At 38.6% G+C, this 25405-nt stretch overlaps 1 long non-coding RNA gene across 1 annotated transcript in view; it reads right to left on the reverse strand.

Annotated features, from left to right (window-relative positions):
* Window positions 1–17081: 17081 nt before the first annotated feature.
* Window positions 17082–25405, reverse strand: part of LOC122802067 — a 173373-nt gene continuing 165049 nt past the window's right edge. The window contains exon 3 of the long non-coding RNA XR_006364870.1: window positions 17082–17741. This is a non-coding gene — a long non-coding RNA (uncharacterized LOC122802067). The remainder of the gene's footprint in view (window positions 17742–25405) is intronic.

Genomic DNA, 25405 nt, shown 5'->3' on the forward strand with positions numbered 1-25405 from the left:
CCTTAAGAGTTTAGCAGTAGAGGCATTGGAATTGGTGTCACTATGTGTAGCTGTGGGTAGTGTTTTAATGGAGTGCTTATGTGATGGCTGAGGACCCTTTTTTGATTTTACTGTGCAGGAGGTCTTAGTGTTTTAGGAGAGTCAACTGTAAGTACCTCAGCATAACTAGTTTTCTGTGCAGGGTCTTTAGGTATTGAGAGGAGGAATTGTGGTACCTCTGCGATAGGTGTGGTACAAATGTCACTGACAACATCTATAGGATTAATTTTGGTTGTATGAGAGAGTTTTGCCTCCAATGTTAAAGTGTATTTACACCTTTCACATACTATGTCTATTTTACTAAGAATAATTGGGTTGTAAGTGTACATGAGGTGATTGCCACAATACCTTAGAATACCTATCTCAATCAGATTGGCCACAGAGAGAGTCAGAAAGTGCATATCCATGGCTACTGATCTACTAGGGTGGCATGAGGGAAATTTAAGTATTGGATTGGTCAATAACACAAAGAGCTTGATGAGCAACGCTCAGCTATGCAGAAGCTAGATGGTCTAGTAGTTAAAAAAAAATATATCCAGGCAGTAATAGTATTCATACACATAGTTAGGAAGCTGAGACAGTAATGTTGTCTTCTGCTTAGTGAAGTGAACCTTTGTATGCAGCCTTTCCCTGGTGTATGCACCATCTGACCAGAACTAGCTGGCCTTAACCAGTTGGTGAACCTGCATTAGAGTTCAGATGGTCAGCCCCCAGGTCTAAATCCAGGTTATAAAACCAACATTTTTAATAAAGTCACTTAACAAAACCAACCTTCAAAGTGACATGTGGAATAAAAGCTCCCCATGCCCTTACTGTGGGATGTCACCACCTGTAGCCTTTTACTTAATATAATAGGTTCTGAGGTCACCCTACTTCAGGAGCAAGAAGAATTTCCCTTTCAGTGTCTCCTGCCCATTAAAATATTTTTAACATTATCAGCAAAGTGGTTACCAGTCATGTATACTACTCCCACCAGATCCTGGGATACTAGTTAAACCTATGTCACCAGTAGCCTTGGATGATGCCCCACCCCTCTGCATATGAGCAGGTGTCATTCTCATATCTCCTGTACTCACCTCTTAATTTATTTCTCTGTGCTGTACACCCTTATGCTCTCTGCTCTTCTTTTTTCACTGTAATTATCACACTGGCTGACTCCACTTTCATATTTCCCTTTATGACTCCATCCACCCACTTCCCCCACATCACTTTGTTACTGACCTCACTACCAGACTTCTTCTTCTCAATACTATGTCTCCATGTCTTTTTATTCCATTTACCTCATCTGTTTCCCCAGTGTTTTCCCTCCTTTTATTCCTCATCACATTTCTTATCAGTTATCAGTGCTTTATAACACATTCCCCATATCTTGATAGCATAATGATTTAATAATTATTACTGTGTCTTATGGTTCACACTGCCTACCTGGCTGCATTTATATTAGGAATTTATGGTTCATTGCTATACAATATCATATATATATATATATATATATATATATATATATATATATATATATATATATATATATATATATATATATATAATTACATAGGTTCCACTATGAAACCCCACAATCCAGCAGTCCTAAACACAACTGTTCTAGCATGATTTCATGAAACCAATTCCCTGAGTACATAAACGATATAAACATGCATACTCACACATAAATGAGTTCCATGCTATGATAAGCAAAAAATAAACAAGGCATTTTTGCAAAGGGTAAGCCCTTCTTTATCCCTTACTTTATTATTTTCACTACACAGTCATTCCAACTGAGTCAATAACATGCTGCTTCCGGGAGTCTTGGTTCGATTCCCTCAGCCTCCATTTGCTTACTGTGTCATGATTTTTCAGCAAGTCATTAACAATATAGTACTCTTGGCATCTTGGGTTACTCCTGAAAAGGGAATCATGTCCTGTGGGCTTACAGGTTAACAGATAAATAAAGTGTTCTATGGTAAATCCTACCCAAACATGCAGTATTGCTTTAATAATAATAATAATAATATAAAAAAATTAGTTTTTTTAGTTGGAATTATTTTAATACTTTATAGGATTCATCTGCAAAAAAGTAACCCTTTTCATGGGGATGAATAAAGTGGATAATGTGACCTGATATGGATTAAAGAGAAACTCATAAAAATATATCATATAATAGTATAACCGTATATAACATGTATAGTTTGGAGATTTTCTTCCTCATTGTCCATTGAAAAAGGTCTTTGTTCTTTGGGAACATCATAGTCTTGAAATTTGATAAATACATTTTTGTTGTCTCAAAAAAAAATCTACAGACAAAATGGGTGTGATATCTGGAGGCAAGCCAATTTCAGGGATATCTTGAGGGACAGACGGAGGGGGAAGAGAGAGGTAAAGTTAGAATTAAATTTATTGGCCAATAGGTTCACTACGTCTTTAGCCTAAGTGTAGGTAACATTGTTCACAATCAGCTCAGTGCATTGTTGCATTGTGCTTTTGAGATTATGAACACAACTAAACAATGCCTTGTGATTGTGTTTGGCTTGGGTAGCTATTTTAGCCTCAAACTTGGCTTTGGTGGATTTTATTAACCTACTAAGTTGTTTGTTTATTTCAGTGACAAGGGATGTAACATTCTGGGAATTGCTCTTCTTGCTTTTGGTCAAAATTATTTTTCTTTTGTTATAAAGTTTGTTGATATTATGGTTCTACTATGTGGGTTTATTTCTGGGATTTACACTGCCCTTGCTCCTATGGGGCACAGCTGTATACAATATATGCAGCTGTTGTCATGCTGGTATAGCGTGATGGTGTATGTTTCTGTAAATTCAGTGGAGTTAACTGGGATTGGTGGGGATTTGACATTTCCTAGTGTAACACTTAGTAGTAGGTAGCGTGTCTTAAAAAAGTCAAAAGGTACCTTGGGTGGAAGGGATCTCTGGTTTCAATTTTATTTTGAAGGAGACTGCTTTATGGACAGACCAAACAAGTGATGAAGATATGCATGGGATGGTGCAAGATGCTCCCATATAAATAAGGACAAGATCCAAGATGTTATTCCCCCAGTGGGCACTAATTGTTGTAAGACATTTGTTTGAAATTACATTATTATTGACATTATTATCAAATGATCTTAGTGAGAGACAAGTCTGCAGCTGAAGGCAGTTAGTCAGGGAATTTTGTACATTCTGTACTGAGTAAAATTTACAAAGATTTCTTCATGGATCTGCAAATTGCTAGTTGTTGTTATTGTTTATTTTATCATTGCTGACTACTTTTACATAGAGACAAGCTGTCTACAGTTGCAAACAATTAATCTTGAGAATTCTGAGCATCCTTTGCTAAATGAAATGCATAATTTAAAGGTACAATGACAAGCAGTTCAGTGAAAACTGAAGTTTGAAATTATGGAAGTGAATAAGAGATAGTAGCCTCCCCAGTAGTGTTAATGCTTTAATACATTTAATAGAACATTGAATAATTTAGGTTTAGTTAAAGGTATGTAGAACACTTTTTCTTAGGGCTAAAAGTTAATATTTTCTGAAAGAATGCAAGCTGTTTTTCATAACTGGAAGGGGAGTAGAGATAAGAAAAACAGCAATCTGAGTAAGTGGGAACACATGCTGTAACTTGTGTTTTATATGGGTGACCTTAATTTTAGATTAGGCTACGCCTGTGGGTGCAGCTGCTGATTTGGGGCAATTGTTCCTATTTGAAGGGTTAAACTTCAAAACTTCATTTGTTGAAAATGTACATAGTTTTGCATGTTAGTTGTAAGTTAATAGGGAATAGGGCTGTTCTAAAAATGGATTTAGTTTTTTGTTTACTGGTTTTCATTAAAGCAAAAAGTATTGAGAAATGTGATACAGTTTCAAATGGAGATGGGAAGAAACAACTTTATAAAAAAATCAGCCTGGCACTCATCAGTGTGTGCATGTAAAACAAAAGTTAGAAATGCAAATTCAAAAATTGTCATGTATATCTAGTGGGAGCAATAGCTTTTTATCATAATGGCTACACTATCCATAGTATCTAGGAATGTAAAAGGCCTTAGAAGTATAGAAAAAAAAAGGAAAGAGTGCTGAATTATATTAAGAAATGCAGAGTTCAAATAGCAACACTGCAGGAGAGACACATTTGGAAAGAAATGTGTGGTAGCTGGTCTATAAGAGGTCTGACAGGTCTTAAGTGTTGTTGTTGTCTTTCAGCTTTTCCGGGTTAGGGGTCACCACAGCAGAACTCCGATCCGCTAATGATTGGCAGTAGATTTTGATGAATGCCAAGGTGCCAGCTCGACAGTCAACCTTCAATGAAGGCACGCCCATTTACGGATGTCTTTCGAACGCCTACCCAACTGTGGGGAGGACATGCAGACTCCCCACAGAAGGCACTCCCTGCACTCTAGCCGAGAATCGAACAGGAGAACCTCTTGCTGTGAGGCAACAACGCTACCGCTGCACCACCATGGATGTCTCAAATCAACACTCAAAATGAACTTATGCAAGGTGAATATGTTATTATATTTTTAGACTACATCAGAATATTTTACCCTCTAAGAACTTATTCACACACACACACACACACACACACATATACACTCATAATATATATATATATATATATATATATATATATATATATATATATATATATATCATAAATGACTTTATTTTTGTCTTTTTAATCATTCATTTAGTCATAATAAAAGTTGGTCTCTTCCATGTAAAATAAATAGAGGCATACTTCTAGGCTACAGGACCCATTATTTTCTTTCATCTGTAAGACCAATTTCCTTCGACAGGTATGGTGCAAAATGTTTGCTGACAACATAAAAATGGCATATCCAATGAACAACTTAACTGATCATAAGATATTTCAGATCTTCTTCTTCTTCTTTCAGCTTTTTGGTCTATTTTATTCTGTAGGTATCTGAAAAAAACATGAAATTTAACATTAATAAATGTGTTGTTATGCATATTGGAGTAAATAAAAAGTAGTTGACCGTATGCTGTAACTGAGAATATTTTATCATCTACTGAACAAATGAAGGATTTGGAAATAATTATTTCTTCCACTTTATCCTTTGATGCAGATGTCCAGGCTGTCTGCAGAAAAGCCTGTTCAATTATTAATTTGATATGTAGGACCATGACTTCTCTTTTTGCAGAAGTCTTGGTAGCTCTTGTTGATAATTCCTATAATTAAATATGATACATTCTGTTTGTATATCTAAAACCAACATAAACAGAGAAGAGCATCTAGATATCACTGACTGTTTTCTTGAGTATGTTCAGTGATTAGAATCCTTAAACTTCTACATTGTAAGTGAGAGGTTAAGGAGGTGTCATTTATTAACAATGCTATCAAAATCAAATTTTTGACTTTCAAACCATTGTAAAAACATCAGACTCAACTCTTCTTACTATGAACTACACCAAATATAGAGCAAAGAACACAGCTGTTGATATAAAATCATCTAGGCATGGCCGTACAGGCCAGCCTCATAAGGGGCGCAAAATCGCAAAACAAACCAAAGTTAAAAAGTGAAACCTTCTTCACTTTTTAACATTGCGCCCGATGCCCGCTTGTACACAGTAGCATTGCACCCTCCCCCCACGACTGACGACATGAGCACACAGCAATAAAATGCCCCCTTCCCTACGTTGTTCATCCATTTTCCCGTGATATATGTATGAGTGGCTGCTGTTGTCAAGCATTACTTAAAAGCATCCAATCAGTGATGCTTTCATATTAGTGACATCCCTGGCTACTGCCAATCGACAGTATATAATGCAGCTCATGCCCGCCTCTCATTCTTTCCTTCATGACGAGCTAGAGGCGGGCCCATCCATTGGCTGATATTTGCTTCCTGAATTTCTTCTGGACTGGACGGCATGGTGGATCATCGGTGGCCTGGTTTGTTTCACCACACGGGTTCCCAACTGCGGATCTAATTTTATTTTATTTTGGCAATTTTCTTCACCACTTGCTGCTTATTTTGGTAAGGTAAGTTGATGCTGCAGCCTGCACTTGCTTAAATTTGTCTGTACCATAAAATTTACATTCTCCGTCGAAGCTTTAGCTAGGGTAGGGTAGATTAGAGCACAGGGGATTACTGCCCAGGGTACTAACTGGTAGGTGTTATGATCAGACACTGTTGAAGAGGTACTTGACTGTTCCCTGCAATTCAGAAGTGGGATTACTGGTTGTAGTTATTGAGTTTATGTGGTGATAAATCATTTAAGCAGCCTCATTGTAATACTGCACATGTTAAATTATTTCAAAGACTGAAGTGTGTGTGTGTGGGGGGGCAGCTCTTGTATTGTCAACTCATCATCTTTTTTTGTCCTCGGCCTTGGAACGTATTTTTTTTTCTCATCAGCTTGGCTGGGGAGGGGGGACTCTGGTGGTATTATCCTGGACCCAATTGCCCCACATGCAGCACTGTTGCCTGCAGCAGAAATAAGACTGACACACAAATAAGGAAAGAAACCATGAGGCACTTAACCCTGTAGAATAATGAACACTCAAGTAATGAGTAGCATGCATATTGTAAAATACTGCAAGTTCCTGCATGTTGTTAAGTGGAAGAGACACTAATTCAAATTGTGTGTCCGGTAAAATGAGGTTACTGTAGCAGAGGAGTTTGAAATTTACTGAAGTTCCAGTGTTACTAGTCAAATAGTATACAACCAGCCAAAGTCAAAACAGACACACACATTTCATTTAAATAAGTCATACAAAAACATTTCTTTTCTGCACTTGGGACAGAGCAGTACTGATGCAGGTGATGTGAGCTGTGCAAAACTGCTAAGCTCTCTGCTGTGTTTTCACCCAATGGTATCCCAGTTACAATACTTTAATCAATGCAGCAATGGAGAACTTTTTTACATTCATTCATGTTTTATTGTAGTTTAAAAATATATGCATTGATAGCTCTTTTAATCCAACAGTACAGTATGAAGTGCAGTTTAAAACAATATTAGAAAAAAAAAAATTCTGAACAAAATGTTAAAAAAAAATTAGATGTTTTCATTGCATAGTTGTCCTGAGACATGATGGCTACTGACAGTTGTGAATTATTTTTCTAGTAGTAGGTCATCTGCTTTGTCTGCTCTCATAATCAAGCTTCAAGCTGTAGTATCAGGTTGATACTTTTTAGTTTTAACCAGTCATATTTCAGGATTTAGAGACCATATTCGAAAGCAATTTATTTTCCCATTGTGTCATGCTACCCAGCTTGAACTAATGTTTGCTTTTCTTCTGTCCTAAATTAATGCTGGTATACTGCTGTAATTTATCATATGGGAAGAGCCTTCTCATTTATGGCAAGCCATTGACTGTGCTATCTTTGTGTCATAGTTTCATAGGGGTTACTAGGCTAATGACCCAAGAACCTTTACAAGCGTAGGTATGTTTATTCCAAGTTAACCCAATTAGCAATACATAGGTGAGTGAAGTTCATGGAGGTATGAGCCTAATGCCTGCCTATGTCCATGAGAAAATGGACATGATCCCAAGAGTGAACTTGTGATTACCCATCCATTGATCTAAGTTGTGCTTGAAGAGGGTCAGAGAGGGGCTTTGTTTGACATGAATGGAAAGCTTGTTCCAGAGAATGGGTAGTTTCAGGGGGAGGTATCTGTCTCTCCAGCATGATTTGTTCATATCCGTGGCTAGGTTAAGATTCCTGGAGCAAGTTCCCTCATGCAGCTTGATTTGTGAATGTGTAAAATTTTCATCAGCCTCTGGTCAGAGACTACCATGTAAGCAAGACACAGATCACCCTTTAGTAGCCTGTAGGAGACAGAATCCAGTGATAGGGCTTTCAGTCTTTCTACTTACGATGTGGTTTTGCATCTGCCTGGTGAGGTACATGCAAAAGGCTGCATTGTACTGAAATGGTCTGATGAGGGATGAGTATAATGGAATTATAATGTCCTTGCATCTAGATCTAGATGCCGAGCTTTTACTTATGAAATGTGTCACATAGGACTTCCTCACCACTGTAGGTAACATGGTGGTCGAAGTTCAGATTATCAGCCTGAGTACCCGGGTCTCGTACTCTACTCTTGGAGGGGGGGGGGTGCTGTCTGTATTGTAAATAGCAGGGATGTTAGCTTTCCCAAAGGGAATAATTTATAAGTACACATTTTTTTGCATTTAGCTTCAGTCCATGGCTTTGGCACCAATCATTAATCTGCGTTAATCCTTTCTGTAGTACCAATGGGGGACTCCGTGATTGCACCCAGTTTGCAGTCATCGGTGAACTTGGTTAGCTACAGGCCATCCATGTTTGCCTAGACTTCTGAGAAATAAATTCTGAACAGTAAAAGGCCCAGCATGGAACCCTGTGGTACGACACTTTTGCTAGATGTGAATTTACCCACTTTGACAGTATGTGTCCTGTTGGTGAGCCATTTGCTAACCATCAGTGATGTAAGGGTTTATTCCCAATTGATTGAGTTTGTCTATAATACCTATATAATATGTGCTCCCCCATGTTAGTGAGCATTATGTCCAGAATATTTGAGCCCCTCTTTGGTGTGCTGACTAGCTGTTCCAGGGCATTTGCACTGGCAAGGTCCAAGAACCATGGAGCAAGCAGATTTGTGGTCATATATTTTCCCCAGTTGATGGTAGGATAATTAAAATTGCCAGTGAGTATGGTGTTGGGCTACATGGTAAGTGACGCCAGCAGGTCCAGGTATGCAGAGTCCTTTTCCTGGTTCATTGTGGGGGACCTGTAGCTAGTGAAGATGTGGTAGGGGATTTTGCCTATTGTTAATTGGACTTGGAGTAGCTTGAGAGAGTCATAGAGGAGACAGGTGCAAGACCATCTGTGGCAAAGCAGTGTGGTCCATCAACCATGTCCACCCAGGCTGACAGATATTCGACCCCCTTGCACTGACACCAGAAGTTAAGCCAGTTGTTAAAATCAATCATTTTTTGTTGGTATTGTGGCATCCTCTTTGGTGATGGCAAAATGCTGCTCAAAGCTAGGCTCATACCTGCCTGAGACACACAATCTAAGAGCTCAGGCATATCTGTATGCATATAGTTCGGTGAGGTATGTCTCAGGTCATGCACACCCACGTGGACTATGACAGAGTTATACTGGTACTTGTGGTAAGTGCTTGAGTGACTTGACTGATCCTGGCACCTGATAAGCAGCTAACTGTAACCTTGTTCTTATCCAGCCTGGTGAGGGGGACATCCGTATGCAGGTTATTTACTTGTTGTAACCAAACCACCGACCAGGAGAAGAATATTTGTTATGAAAGGGAAATGTTTGGATAGCAATTTATTTACAGCTTTTTCTTCGGTGCTGAGAAGAGTTAATTGTGAAGAAACTGTGTGTAGCGTTTCTGGCTGGCAACTTGTTTCCTGCCCAGATGTTTAGGGAATGCAGTGCCTCAGAGTTAATGGGTCACACCAGTAGTTTGTTCTGTAGTGTTTAATAATTATTCATTCACATTCAATTTATTGTTAAACCACTGTTTTAAGCATGAGGCAAATAGAAGTTTTAACATTTCACACAGATGTTTATTAAAAATGTTTTAAATGTTAGCATTTATATTTTTAACTTGGATGTGCATTATGGTTGTATAGCAAGTAGTTTAAAGGCTAAGTGGCCAAGATCACACTTTTGACTGGTCTGCGACAGGGAAGTTGGGGTTTAGTGGAGAGAGTGAATTCTTTGGACTGCTCAGCTGGTCTGGGGAACCTAATGCATGTGAAATAAGTGGGCCAGAGTGATATATTTTCTTGGGGGCATAACAGTGTTATGAAAAAAGAGAGCACTAAAAGTATGAGTGCATCTCCTTCCTCTTCCTTACAGTTTTCTAGAGGAGGAATCTTGTAATATAGTGATTAATTTACATGCTGTGGAAAATAAGATTAGCTAGTACAGTCATGAGTTAACGGATTACATGAGACTTAGCTTGGATTCTGCTGTCACTGGTATATAATTTTATATATTTGTTATGTAGAATGTGTATGCAAAAAGTGTGGTTCAAATATTTATTCGGTACAGTAATTCTATCTTTGAGTCAGAAAGGACTGTAGAAGAATTTCAAGCGGCAGTATTTAAACTTATAACAGTGAATTTTGCTCTAAAGCAGACTGTTTAAAAGTTTCCACTTTTTGTGTAGCAGGTACTATTTTGTTAACAGTTTATTTATTTTGACTAGTAACTGAAAATGTTAAACTGATGTGTATCTGTTTTTTTTTTCCATTATACATATGAGCACATAACAGTTCTAGGCAAAATCTACAATTTAGAATTAAAATGCATGTTGACCCCAGTCTTCCTGCCCAACGTTTCATGTCTGTTTTAATCAGCGGTAATTGTATGCTGAATGTATGACCAAACTAAGGGCACTGCAATGTTTGATTTAGTTTTATGTGCTTTAATATAAAACTTATGCCTTTTACCTGATACCTCAAGTCGCTGCCAAAGTAGTTGGTAACTTTTATTCTCAGTGTTAGAATGCTTTGCTGGTCTGCAAAAGTTGCATGCAGTTGGATGGATCTCAGTAGCTTTTGACTGAGTTAGCCATACAGTCTTGTATCACACTTGAAATTGGTACTTGTACTTACTAAATGAAGTGAGACTTAATGAAAAGTGTGTTTAATTTCTGTACGCTGTGATTTTGATTCCAGAGTATGGATTTACTGAATTGTCACATGCTGTAACACAGAATACAAAGCAGTCCATCATATGGATGGATGTATAGGTATAGATGGATGTATAGGCATTGCAGTTTGCTTTCACTTCATCTCCATTTCCTTTCGTCAATGGTTAATCCTTTTCAGCGTTTCCTACTCTGCTTGTTGGGCATCAGAGGTGTATATAGAGGTGATTTTGTTTTTAAACCTTTGTTTACACATGGACCGACTTGGAATGAGACCAATTTTCAGTTGCCTGGGGAGAAATGCTCCAGATGCATGTCTTTGACATATAGCTAGAGATAGAGAGGCATTGAGATTTATGTTGGTTTTCTTTTTGGTGCATTCACTGTCAATATTATGGAACTCTATATTGCAAGCAGTTATGATGTATTCTTTTTTAATTGATACAGAAATGCTCCCAGTACATGTTCTTTTCAGTTTTTATAATGTAGTAATGATAAAACATGTCATTCTTGTATTGTAAAGTAAATCATAAAGATTTAAGAGTACAGAGCTGCAGGATTGCTTATTTGGCAAATGGATTAACTGCATCAGGTTGTGAACCTTTGGTTAATCTCCATGCCAATATTTAACAAGTGTAGATTTATTTGTGTATACTACATTACAATGTTTGTTGTTGTAAAAGGTTTGAAAAAGTGAATCACAATGTTTTACATTGACATTTGTTAAGACTTCTAGGTTCAGTTGGGTGATTGTCGGGAGTAGCACCATTATGCTTCTACCTTGCTGTTCAACAAACTCTTTGCTTCTTGTTTATCTTGCTCTTTCAATTTTTTCTTCAAACAAATGTAGGGATCATTCTAAATGCAAAAGTCTTTCTTGATGGTCTTGGTTTCAGGAAGGCCTAGTTGCCAGACTTTTCTGTTTCACCACTAAGTACTAACTGCAAGGACACTGCATGTGAGGAGAGTACAGTGGTATCTGCTTAATCTTTTTGAAACAAGAGTTCATAGCCTCTAGAACATGTTCCTCATCCTCACTAGCCCTCTTTAAGAGGAATCCAGGCAACTGGATGGAAAACAGAAAATACACCCCTGGGATCCCACCTGTGTCCCTGCTGCTGGACATGGAAAACAGGTGCTGACTTTGTGTGAGCATGGGTGAAATTCTTGGCTAGGCTTTAGGGCCTCCATGCCAGTAGCCTAGTGTTTTATAATCATACGTTCATATGCCCAAGGGCATAGCCAGAGTGTCTGCTTTTGCCACCCCACTGATTAACTGAGCCTCTGTTAAGCAGAGACAATTAAGTGATCCCAGGGGTGTATTTTCTGTTAACCATCCACTCTTCAAGTCTTCTCTTGAAGACTGTTAGTGAGGTGCTCTGCCTAATGTAGTTAGAAATTTTGTTCCAAAGCATGGGGAGTCTCTGACAGGAATCTATCCCTCCAGCTTGTTCTATTTAGTGTTGTGGCAAGTTTTAGCTCAATAGAGCACATGGCTCGCACTGATTTGGATTTCTTGGAGCATGTAAGTCAGGCAGAGATCACCTCTGAGTAAGCGATATGCCACTGAGTACAGCCAGAGTTTTTGCAGTCGGGCTGCATAGGACATATGTTTGAGGCCAGTAATCCTCTTGGTGAGGTACTTTTGTGGTCTTTCCAGCTGTTGTAAGTGTCTTGAGGTACATCCCAAATGGGGCATTATAGTCTGATGGGCCCAAGTGTGAATCACTTTATGGCAATTCAGTTGCTCTACCAATGAAGAGCTGGCCTTTGTTCATTGCAGGACCAGAAACTCAAAATAAACTTTGCATTATACTTGAAGAGCTTGTTCACAGGATCTGTAAAGTGAAATGCATGTGTTTTCTAGCAGAGTGCATATCAAGTTGTATCTGCATGAAGGCACAATCCAATTGGACTGCAAATGAGATTAAAACGAGCCATCATGTTACTTTATGAACCAGTAGTGATACCATTCTAAATGTTTGGGGTAAATGTGCTCACTGTGGGTGTACAAGCTGTAGTTCCAGGTGAATGATTCTTTATTAGAATTGTCTGTTTAGTGCCAGAAATTGAGAAGCCTGTACAAACTGTTGTGCTGTTCTACTTCATACTTTTTATAATATAAAGGTGTCTGTAATACATGTACTTAGGCCTACTTGGGCAAATTGCAAGACCTGGGTGGGTAGGCAGTTCTAAGAATTGAGAGGAAGTTTATGAACACTGCAATTTCCATTCCTAACATCTCTGCCTTTACCAAATTTATTTTTAAGAGACACACTGGAAAAGGTCCAAAGAAGCTTTCTGGGGCAGCAAATAGAAAAAGAAAGGCTCAGAGAGAATTGCAAGTGGCTAGTTTACATGCTTCAATGATGCGATTTATGCAGTCTAGTCAGACATTAGACAGCAGTCAGCTACAAGACAGGGACAGTGAAATTATTCAAGAGGCAGATTTATCTGAGGTGCCGAGTAGTCCTTCCAGACAAGGTGAGAGTGACAGTTCCTGCCAGAGTCCCAGAGATGCTTACTGTATGATAGAAGTTGAGAACACTGGTACTGGATGTACAGAGAATGAATATGAGTCAGAAGTGTATGATGGCTCTGACCTTGCAGGTGGTAATGCTGAGTGTGACAAAGAGTGTGGAGCGCAGTCAGTGTCTTGGTCATCCTTTGACTTTATTCCTATGTGTGCAGAGCTAGGAGCAAGTAATGTATCTGACCAAGTAGTAGATGTTGTATATGAGGAAGAAAATAAGGAAGTAAGATCCAGTAACGCACAAGGAAGTCAATAGTGACCCTGGTAAATGGCCATATCCCATGGATGATAAAGTTCGCTGTCTGTTAATTGCTACAGGGCCTGTTCAAATAATGAATCACAGTTTCCCCTATGATGACCACCATAGAAGATTCAATCCCATGTTTTATAATAAAAGACTTACAAATGGTGAGACAGTCAGAAGGTCTTGGTTGGTGTATTCAGAAAGTAGTGACTTAGTATTTTGTTTTTGTTGCAAACTCTTCAGCAGTATTCATGTAGTGGCCCTGTTTAGCACAGGAACATCTGACTGGAAAAATCTGGGACAAAAGCTGCTAAAACATGAATGGTCAGTGAAACATAAAGAAGCTGCTGCTAAGTGGAGTGACTTGCGTTTGAGGCTTAAAAATAGCTCTACCATTGATCATCACCGTGAGAATATGATAAAGTCTGAGAAGAAATACTGGAGAAATGTTCTGGAAAGACTACTTGCAATCTGTCAGTACTTGTCCCAACATAACTTGGCATTTAGGGGTAGTGAAGATCGTTTCTTTAAAAGTGGTAATGGCAACTTCCTTGGGTTAGTGCAGCTGTTGGGCAAGTTTGATCCAGTAGTACAAGAACATCTGCATCGTATCAGTAATGCTGAGATCCAAGAACATCTGCGTCGTATCAGTAATGCTGAGATCCAAGAACATCTGGGTTAGTGCAGCTGTTGTGCCTGTTTGATCCAGTAGTACAAGAACATCTGCATCGTATCAGTGATGCTTAGATCCATGATCACTATGTGGGAAAAAACATTCAAAATGAGCTGATAATGTTAATGTCCAAGTCTGTCAGAGACAGTATTTTGCAAAAGATAACAGATGCAAAGTACTACTCCATTATATTGGACTGTACACCTGACTGCAGTCATCAGGAACAGATGTCACTGACTGTCCGTATTGCTGAATGCAATGAAACTGTGGAAGTAAAAGAGTACTTTTGGTCCTTCCTCCAGGTTACTGAGACTACTGGTGGTTTTCTCACTGACATTGTGGTAAATGAACTTAAAGCTTTGGGAATTCCACTCGAGAACTGCAGAGGCCAGGGTTATGACAATGGCTCTAATATGAAGGGAAAACATTCTGGTGTTCAGGCATGAATCTTGTCTTTAAACCCATGTGCATTCTTTGTACCCTGTGACTGTCATAATCTCAATCTAGTAATTGGTGATGCTGCAAAGTCTTCAATAGATGCTGTTTCATTTTTTGGTAATCTGCAACGAATGTACACTCTGTTTACTTCATCTACTCAGATATACAAAATTTTTCGCGATCATGTGTCAGGTCTAACTGTAAAGCCATTGTGTGAGACTAGGTGGGAGTGTAGGGTAGAAAGTGTGAAAGTAGTGCAATATCAAGTAGGTGCAGTTTACGATGCCTTAGTTTCAGTGGCAGAAGTTACAAAAGGCAAGGATCCGAAGGCATATTCTGAAGCAGCATCGCTAGGTAGTACAATGAGAAGTGCTAAGTTTTTAATATCGCTGGTGGTCTGGTATGATGTATTAGTGAAGGTTGGACAAGTCAGTAAACTGTTGCAAAGCTCTTCCATGCAAACTGATCAAGCAGTGATTTGTGCTTGATGAACTGAAAAGGTTTTTAACAGAATACAGGGCCACAGGGTACGAAAAGGCAAAAGTGACCAGTACTGACCTAGCTGAAGCACTGGAAGTGGAACTGAAATTTCCGGACGCAAATGAAGTGAGCCTCAGGAAAAAGAGGGAGTGCTTTTTTGGTTATGAAGCCCATGAAGCCTGTCTATTTGGTCCTGTACAGAGAGTCAGCTTTGAACACTCATTGTTGCAGTGTCATCTGTGCAGGACTCATTGTTGCGGTGTCATCTGTGCAGGACAGGTTCACTCAACTTGCAGCTCATAGTGCTACTTTTGGCTTCCTCTACAACATACAGAAACTCTTGGCAGTTACTAATAAGATATTTCTGTTCTGTAAAAACTTGCAGATTCTTTGAACCCACACTGAATCTGCTGATATTGATGCTGGATGTCCTTAATGTAATGAAAAAGTGAGGATTAGTGGAGATATTCACACAGGTAGTGGTAGCTCTCCGCATTTTGTTGACACTGCCAGTGACAGTTGCATCTGGGGAGAGAAGTTTCTCCAAACTACAACTAACGTATTTAAGTACTATGTGACAAGATAGACTTGTGGGCTTGGCTATGATTTAAATTAATGAGATATCTTGCCAGATAGACTATGCTGATATAATTGATTTGCTCAGTGCAAGGCATGATAACTGCAGCTTTAAGTGGCTAGATAGGGAATGAACATTGTGCAAATTATGCATGATTTCACATCTGATGCACCCTGTAGTCAAGATTCTACAGTGTAAGGCATGCCAATTGTGTGGTAGGCCAGAGTTCCCGTAGGGAAGCACTACAGCAAAGTTGGTAGGGAAGCTCAAAGTACTGTCAGTTGGGCACTATTCTCTACTACTGTAACTGGCTGACCTGAATGGCTATAACAAAGTTGAACCCTGCTCTTGCATCTGCTAATGTTTCAGCATGTAAATATTGAATATCAAAGTAAATATTGTGGAAAGAAATAGCCAGGGAATTGTTTATGACTAGGCTTATAGGCCCTAGGGCCGATAGGTTCATAGCCTAGTACCAAGTGATGTGTAATGAAGATGTAGTTGCATAATGCCAATAGGGTTGGTGCCAGTCTTTAATCAATTATCTGACAATGATACAGTATCTTTAACAGGAAATGTGCCAAATTAAACCTGTTTTTTTAAAATGACTCCAGTAGACATGACAGTTTGTACAAGTGTAACATTTCACTGTGAAACATTGCATATAGAAATGTTCATCTAATGGCAGCAGTGGAATAACATGTGACAATATTACAACGTCTGAAGCATGAACTGAACCAGCTAAATGAATGTGAATTGAAATTACTAAACTGGACCTGAGAGTTTGACAACTTAAACATTTAACTGTTAGACATTGCATTATAGAAATGTCTAGTAGCCAGCAATTAAATAAAATCTGACAATATTTCAATGCCTTTCTCATGAACTGTGCCTAATGTTTTCAAAATTACTCAAGCAGACCAGATGGACACTTTCTACAAGTTAAACATTTATTGTAAATTATTGCATATAGAAATGCATGTCTAGCAGCGGATAAAAATCTGACAAATTTTGATGTCTAACATGAAGTGCACCAACTGAAATCTAATGTCTTCAACTTAAGTGGACCTGACAGTTTGTACAAGTTCAACACTTTACTGTTGAACACTGCATATAGAAATGTACATCTAGCAGCCAGCAAAGGAATACTTGAATGACAATTGTCAATTTCTTTCAGATGGAACTGTGCCAATTCAAGTGGACCTGACACATTGCACTGCCAAACATTGCATATAGAAATGTACATTTAACTTACTGCATCAACTAAATGGATGTTTCGAAATTACTTAAGTGGACCTCACAGTTTGTGCAAATTAAAACATTGCATATAGAAATGTCTAGTAGCCTGCAACTAAATAAAATCTGACTATTTCAATGTCTTTAGCATTAATTGTGCCAAATGATAACTAATTTTTTTCAAATAGTCAAGCAGCCCGGACAGTTTGTACAAGTGAAACACTTTATTGAATACTATCTGGTAGCCAGCAAAAGGATACTTAAATGACAATTTTCGATGTCTTTCACATGAAGTGTGACAATTCAAGTGCACCTTACAGTTTATACAAGTGTCAAACATTGCATATAGAAATGTACATGTAATGGGCAACAATGGAATAAAGTCATCTGACAATATTAGAATGTTGTGTATGAACTGTATAAGCTATATGAATGTCTAGTAGCCAGCAATGAAATAAAATCTGACAATATTTCAATGCCTTTAGCATTAATTGTGCCAGCTGAAAGTGGTTTTCAAATTAGTCAACCAGACCTGACAGTTTGTACAAGTGCAGCATTTTACTGTCAAAGATTGCATATAGAAATCTACTTGACACAGTAATGGAATAAAATCATTTGACAATATCACAATGTCTCTAGTCTTAAATATGTCTTCAAATTACTCCAGTGGACCTGATAGTTTTATAAAACAGCAGTGTACTGTTCAGCTGAGTTTAAAGGTAGCACATCCATCTGTAACTCTTAATGGATAAATTCTGAAATCTGAAATCTGCAAAGTTCAAGACAGCAGTCACTAGTAGTAACACTGCTTTCCTTTTTGGCCTCTGGGTCAGCATACAGCTGCAGCACCACCACATCACAATGTGTAGCTGTCTTTGAAGTATGTGGACTTGCTGGTTGACCTGTGAAGAGCACGAAGCACATCAGGGCATAGCCGGTTTTAGGCCAACCACTGCAAATTATGTTATATTGATATTCTGTAACATGTCTGTCAAACCCACTAAAAAGCTAGGTAGTGTAGCTTGTATATACACCAGGTAAGTAAACAATACAATTATATCCTTCAAAATTCAATTCAAAGATCAGCCTAGTTCAGCCCTGATGGTGGACATCCTCTCTAACAGCAAATAAACACACTGCCAGCCAAGCTTTGCAGCTTGCAGGGGGGCTCATAATCTCATTGGTTCAGGTGGGGGGGGAAAAATGTGCTGTTGGTTAAAAAAAATGAGGAAAAAAATGTATTAATTTTCAGTTACACTCTTTAGTGGTATGTGACTGTGAAGGACCATGATATAATAAAATGAAGGAAGCCGGTACAAACTGGGAGCACTATCATCAGGGACCCAGGATCTCCGATGACAGTGCAACTTTTCTGTGAAATCAGGATAATGATAGGCATTATTTTTACTACTTACTGAGGTATAAAAATTTATCTTATCCCTGTTGTTGTTTGATGACTGCTAAACAGCAGTCACTGATCTTGTAAGCAGTACTAGTGTTGTACAATATACTTGCTGAAATAGTACAAAAATAACATTTGCTGTGATGTGTGTGTGTGTGTGTGTGTGTGTGTGTGTGTGTGTGTGTGTGTGTGTGTGTGTGTGTATGTAAATATCACTTTTATCAATGCAAATATCAATAATGCCGTGTCTAAATAATCGATATATTATGGATCAAAGTAATTATGTATGAAATGTAAGTCATAATTAATGTGCCACAGGCATATCTGGGCATAAAGATCTGTCGACACATCTTCTAGCTACCAGGTGGCCTCCACTCCAAATGGTGTGGGACACTCCCTAGATCTGAGCTGTAATCCTCAAAAAAAAAAATGAGGAAAAAAAAAAAAAAAAAAAATGAAAAAAGTTTATTGAATGATGATTTGAAAGTTTTAAATATACTTGATTATTGGGATAAAACTGGATGGAGTTAAATATGACCCTGTTAGGATATAACTGTGATAAGGGTCTCTGCCCTCACCCTTAGAAATTGTTAAAATCCCTTTATGTATATGTTGTGCTGGGTTGTGTAGTCATCATGAATACTTTACTGGGGGACCTCAAGGGTATACAAAGACTCACAGACCCTCAGATGGGGAAGGCTGTGTCAGATAGTAGCAAAGAAGTCTACTACAGTACTGTGCAGTAGTTGCATACTTTCATAGCAATCACAAGTCATCACACATTATCATCTTTAATACAGTTGTCAATCAAACAAAAGTCAGATAGGTACAGCACTATGTATGTAGGGTTAAGATCAAGGAGTTAGTAGAAATGGTACTATATATATATGTTTTTCAGTGATCATCTATTACATCCAATTTGTGATGGGCTTTCTCTCTTTCATCTGGGATTTTATTGAGGCAGGATCTATGTATCTCTATTCTGCTTGATTCAGATTTCCTCAATTTTTATTTTATGTCTCTCTTGATTCTATTTTTAATTGAATTGTTTAACTTATGACTTCTGTGAGAAAAATAAGAAAAAAAAAGAATGAAATTTTCTTTTTTAAGCCTTTTTTTGATCTTTTGAAGAAAAAAGACTCTTTTTTTTTACAATGTCCAATTTTTTAAGCACAATGTGGTTTATTTGGTGTGACTACTTATTATAGTGTACATCAAAAAAAAAGATATTGAAAGAAAACAATTAATTTGCTGACTCATTGAATTTCCTTGTGTCATTTCTTCTCACAGCAGAAAAAAAAAATAAAAAATAAAAATTATAAAATAAAAAGTAAACTTAAAAAAAATAGAAAAAGGTGGCTAAAAAAAAAAATAAAAAAAAAAAAAAGAAGAAAAAATATGAAAGTTATGGGAAAAAAAAGGGGGGGAAAAAGAGTAAAAAAAAAGGGGGAACTCTGGAGGGTGTGTGTTTTTTTTTTTTTTTTTTTTTAACTCCAAAGGGGAGTTCCAAACAGTGTTGTGTGTGTTGTATTTTTTGGCCTAATCCTGTGCAGTTAAATGAAATGGTAATGATGAGTTCTGTCACAGTATGTTGTGTACACTTATGTTTATTAATATCATTGCCTGTTTTAATGGTCATATATGCCTTTGTCCCCTAAAAGCCTGTAGCATGACCAAAAAGAATGTGTGAAGTGCTAAAAGTCCAGGTAGAACTAGACTACTGGCCGGCCAGGGCAACAGAGACTAATAGATGGGACTGAAAAAAATGGTGGACAGGGTGATGGCCCCCTGAAAAGTGGCCCTGCATCAGGGTATATAGTAATGTATTAATGTAGAGTTGATGCTACACTACAAATGAGAACTTCTACACATAAACATCAATGAACCTTGCAAAAAAGTTAATACTGTCTTTCATGACTGTAGAGAAACTCTACACTAGCAACAGATCAAGCAGGTTTATTAAGGAGCATTCAGCCTTCAATTGCAGTCTTAAGGTGTCACAGTATGACTGATTCTTCATGCATTTAAACATTGAAAGAACTGGAGTGGGGTTTGTGTGAGTGGACAATATATGGGTGTGGCTCAAATAGGGGTGTGGCTTGAATATGGTGCGGGTGGGGCTTAAGGGGCGCCAGAGCAGTACTTCACCTAGGGCGCCATTTCAGCTAAGGCCGGCCCTGCATCTAGGACAGGGAATAAGTTACCTTTACTCATTTGATCCACCTCATCTATGGCTATGTTTAAGAATACGTAAAACAGTTATTAAGGAAGTCTAAAATGTAGATTTATTAATAATGGGCCATAGACATTTCAATGCCCTGTTCCAATCCATGACTGTGGTTAGAACCTATGACCTAGCAGCATGACAATTTTGTTGTCAGTTATGAGTACCAATACAACTCCCTGGTAGAGCAAAGCACCTGACATGTGAAAACTAGAAACTGTAGCTGTCATTCTAACAAAGTATAACATTTCTTCATTTGTGTTCATACTAATGTTTAAAATTATCTTTACATCCATCCTTGTATTTCTGTATTAGTTTTGCTTTGATTTATCTAGCAAACATCACATACACAGATTTAGCTTTGGCTTTGTTATAGAGCTATACATCTAATAACTGTACCACCAAACACTGCACCAGGAATTCTCAAAACTGTTAAATTAATAATAGTCATTATCAACTTTAACAGGATTACATCAAGAGTGGCAGGGGCTGCAGTCCCCCTATGCCCTACATTTCTAATCATACTAACTCTGAGATCACACACCGTGGGAAAGGATACATGTCCTTACAGTTTTTAGTCTCAGTCTTAGTGTTTGACTTACTATAGGGACCAGTTTAACAAGTGTGACTATGTCTGTTTGCTTAAACACGATGCAGTGTTCACCATGTACCTGTTATGCATAATTTGAAAGGCAAGATGGAAACTGCAACCACAATTCTAACAAATTAAAACAATTCTTCACTTACATTCACGCTGTTATTTAAAATTATAACCAGGATTTATAAACATGGCACATGTGCATGGAAAGAGGGCCTGTAATAAACCAAATATAGTTCATAGACAGCAAGATAACAATGCAACCAGGTTACATAGACAACAGTGCAATACAATAACAGGACAAGTAGTCTATCATCCTCAAATTGGGTCAAATGTTCATGATCCATATGAAAAACATCAGTAGAGTAAGTATAACAGAGCATATGCAACTAAAATACAGGCAAATCAGACATTAGAGTTTCATCATGTAATGTGGTACTCTGTAGAAACTAAAGGCTACTAAATGGACAGAAGCAACTGCCCAACCATGTGTAGGGAAAACATAGTAATATAAGAGTAGTAACAGCACAAGTACACATGCACATGGAAATACAAGTCTTGCAAACAACAGATATATACATGGAAGTTGAAACCACTGACACTTATGTGCAGCAACAGCAATAAATAGACATTCATTCTTACAGACAGTGCACACAGTGCCCAGTGACACTACAACCATTGTTGAAGACACTACCCTTGTGTACAGCAACTACACTGGTACAACACAAAGGAATGATTTTTGGTATGCTTTGTAAATCACACATGACAGGCCAGCAGGGATGTAGTATGCAGCAGGGCAGTGATGTGCCCAATGACTAGAAAGGACCTAGTAAGTTGCAAATGTCACCTTTTAATCTGGAACAGGAGTGAGAAAAATGAAATGCAAACATTTCATGAAATGTACCAGTTTATCTAGTCAGCAACTGTGACTTCTGAAGATTTTGGTGATAAGAAGACACACGCACTCACACACGCACACACACACACGCACACATGCACACACATGCACACACACACGCGCACACACGCGCACACACACACACACACACACACACACACACACACACACACACACACACACACACACACACACACACACACACACACACACACACACACATGCATACATTCAGTGTCACAGTATGTCTTATTATTCACTGAGCCATGCACATTCTCACATGGAGGCCGTACTGTATTCATATACCACTGTAAGTGTGCCCTAGCTCCTGGTATTCCTATCCCTTTTCAGGGCAGAGAAAAAGCTTGTGTGTTAAGCACTACAGCTGCACCCACAGGATGAGCCACATCTGAGGTAAATTTGGCATCCCAGGCCAAGGACTACCACAAGGCTTATTTAGCTATGTCTGCAATCTCAAAGGCAATACACAGTTCTGTGCAGAACTCATTGTTAATGGAGCCACCTGAACTGAGCCAGAAGCTAAAACAAACCTACTAGCACATAAATCCAGCTCTAGCTTTACTTCTCTCTCTCTCTCTCTCTCCATCAACCTCCCTCAGGAAATACCATCAGATATAACTCCCCCTACCATCACTAGGGAACAGGTTCTCAATGCTCTCTTTAAGGCCAACAACACTGCATCAATGGGTTCAGACAATATCCTAACATGCCTTCTAAATAGCATGAAACATGACCTATCAGGCCCCCTGGAATTGCTATTTAACCATAGTCTCCAAACAGGCTTCATTCCTCATGAATGGAGAACTGCACCAGTCATCCCTCTGCACATAGATGGACAATTTACAGACCCTGGAAACTACAAACCCATAAGTCTCACCAGTCTTATATGCAAAGCCATAAAAAGAATTATCATGGAAATGATCAATAATGACATAGGAAACCTTCAAACACTGGATCCAACAAAATTAGGTTTCATGAAGGACAAGTCATACCTATTCAATGGTGAACTTCTTTGAGAAGATCACCAAGCCAATGGATGAGGGCATTGTTGATAAACTCAAGAGATTAGGTATAAACCCTTATGTCACCCAGTGGATAGCCAGCTGGCTTACAGACAGGACCCAGCAAGGGAGCCGGAACTGTAGGGTGAGTGGGACAAGCACCCCCCCACACTTTTGCATCTTAAGCAGCTCACCTTGCATTAAAAAAAAGAGAGAGATGCTGAATACCTTCTTCTCCATACTTATTCACGTCTGCGTAGTTGTTTGCTGCTTGCTTGCACTTTTCCTGCATTGGTGATCATGGCATTGTGTAAAAAAAAAAAAAAAAGACTTCTGGACTTTGACTGCAGAATATAAACTTTATTTCTGCGGTTGTTTGCCCTTTCCTGCACTGGTTGATGACCCTGCTGCCTGGCTCTGCACTGCTGCCTGGCTGACTGGAAATAAATTATTCTATAATAAACCATCTACCACAGCAATTGCACTGGAAAGTAAGTCCTTATAATGACGTTATTTAGTTAAATGTTAGTTCTTTGCTTTTTATTGAATTTTTCATTGTTAAAAAATATATGGCGCATTAAGAGATATGGACAGTTCATCTGGAGCACAGTAGGCCATTATCCCTCTGTGCAGGGTGCTGCTGTGGTTTTATTCTATATTTAATTAGGCAGTCACATGCCTTTCTAATGTTGTATATACATACACAAGCTTTACCCTCAAAAAAGTTTCCACCACTTCAATCAGAAGCATGCTTTCCAAACTAAAAACCTCATCAACAGCAGCCAACCTACTCCCCAGCTATTTCTTGAAACTCACAGCAGATGCTATTGCTATCCCAGTCTCCACTCTCATAAACAGATCAATTGTTGAAAACTACATGCCCAAACTCTGGAAAATATACTATGTTACACCCATACATAAAGGCGGGACCTCCACTGAACTTAATAACTACAGATCCATTGCTTTACTCTCCCCCCTGGCCAAAATCCTAGAAAAATGCATCCATACCCAGATGCTAAACTATCTCCTAGACAGCAACATCCTGTCACCTACTCAGCATAGTTTCAGACCTGCCCATAGTACCACTACAGCCCTCCTCTGCTTCACAGACACAGTAAACCGTCTCAAAAATGAAGGCCTACAATTGTCAACTCTTTTTTTGGATATGTCCAAAGCATTTGACACAGTCTCACACCAAATCCTGCTAAACAAACTAAACCAATATCATCTATCAAATTCCACTCTTACCTGGTTCCAAAGCTACTTAACTGACAGGTACCAAACTGTGAAATGGGAAAATTATCTCTCTCCTCAGCTGCCCATAACTATAGGAGTCCCACAGGGTTCTATCTTAGGACCACTACTATTCGCAGTCTTCACAAATGACCTCCATACCTCCACACAGCATGCATCTATAATTCAGTATGCAGATGACACTACCTTAATCTGTGCTGCACAAAACATTCCTACCCTCCTGCAAACAACCCAACTAGCATTCTCTGATGTTGAAAACTACCTTACCAAAGCCCAACTTATCCTCAATCCAAAGAAAACTCAGCTTATGATTATAACCAGTTCTAACAAAAACACTAACAGTTAGTTCACTGTCTACTCCACTAATGCTACTCCAATTGCTCCAGTGGCACAGGCTAAGCTATAGGGAATAACCATAGACTCCCTCCTAAAATTTGATAGCCATCTCAACTTAGCTATTAAAAAAGTACATGCCAAACTAGGGTCGCTCTACCGTATCAAACCATTTCTTACCAACAACACAAGATCAGCCATTGCTCGTTCCCAACTTCTATCAACCCTACTCTATGCATCTCCCATTCTGACTAATCTCAACAAAACTGAACTAAGCAAAATGGAAGCCTGCTATAACAGAATTGCCTGCTTTGCTGCAAATTGCTCATATAGAACTCATCACTATACTGCTTTGAGACAGCTCCACTGGCTTGAACTGCCCAACCTCCTAACCTACAATCAGCTCTGCCTCTGTCATTCTATCTATTACCTCCCCAATAAGTGTCCTGCCCTCAAAAACCTAGCACAACATCACTCAGCCAAAAGGCCTCTTAGATCATCAAGCAAACTACTACTAGAAGTCATCAACAGCTGCAATAGCTTTGGAGTTGCACTATATAGTAGTTCAGTGGCTAAGAAATGGAACTCTGTCCCTACAAGTATTCAAACACATCATCCAAAGCCTCCTTTAAAGACCTCATCAGGCAACATCTCAAGGAAAGTTGGCAGTGCCATGATTGCTCCCCAGGCTAGTGAAAGCAGATAACACATACATACAAAATCTAGAGCACTTGATAATAGTTTTCAATCTTACTCACAAACACTGGCTAATCTACAATATATGTACTGTACCTGTGTACTATGTATGTATTCTACCTATGTTCAAAATTGCAGC

This window comes from Protopterus annectens, chromosome 5.part0 (genome assembly GCF_019279795.1).
Source record: "Protopterus annectens isolate FY-2018-M chromosome 5.part0, PAN1.0, whole genome shotgun sequence".
In the NCBI taxonomy this organism is placed as follows: Eukaryota; Metazoa; Chordata; order Ceratodontiformes; family Protopteridae; genus Protopterus; species Protopterus annectens.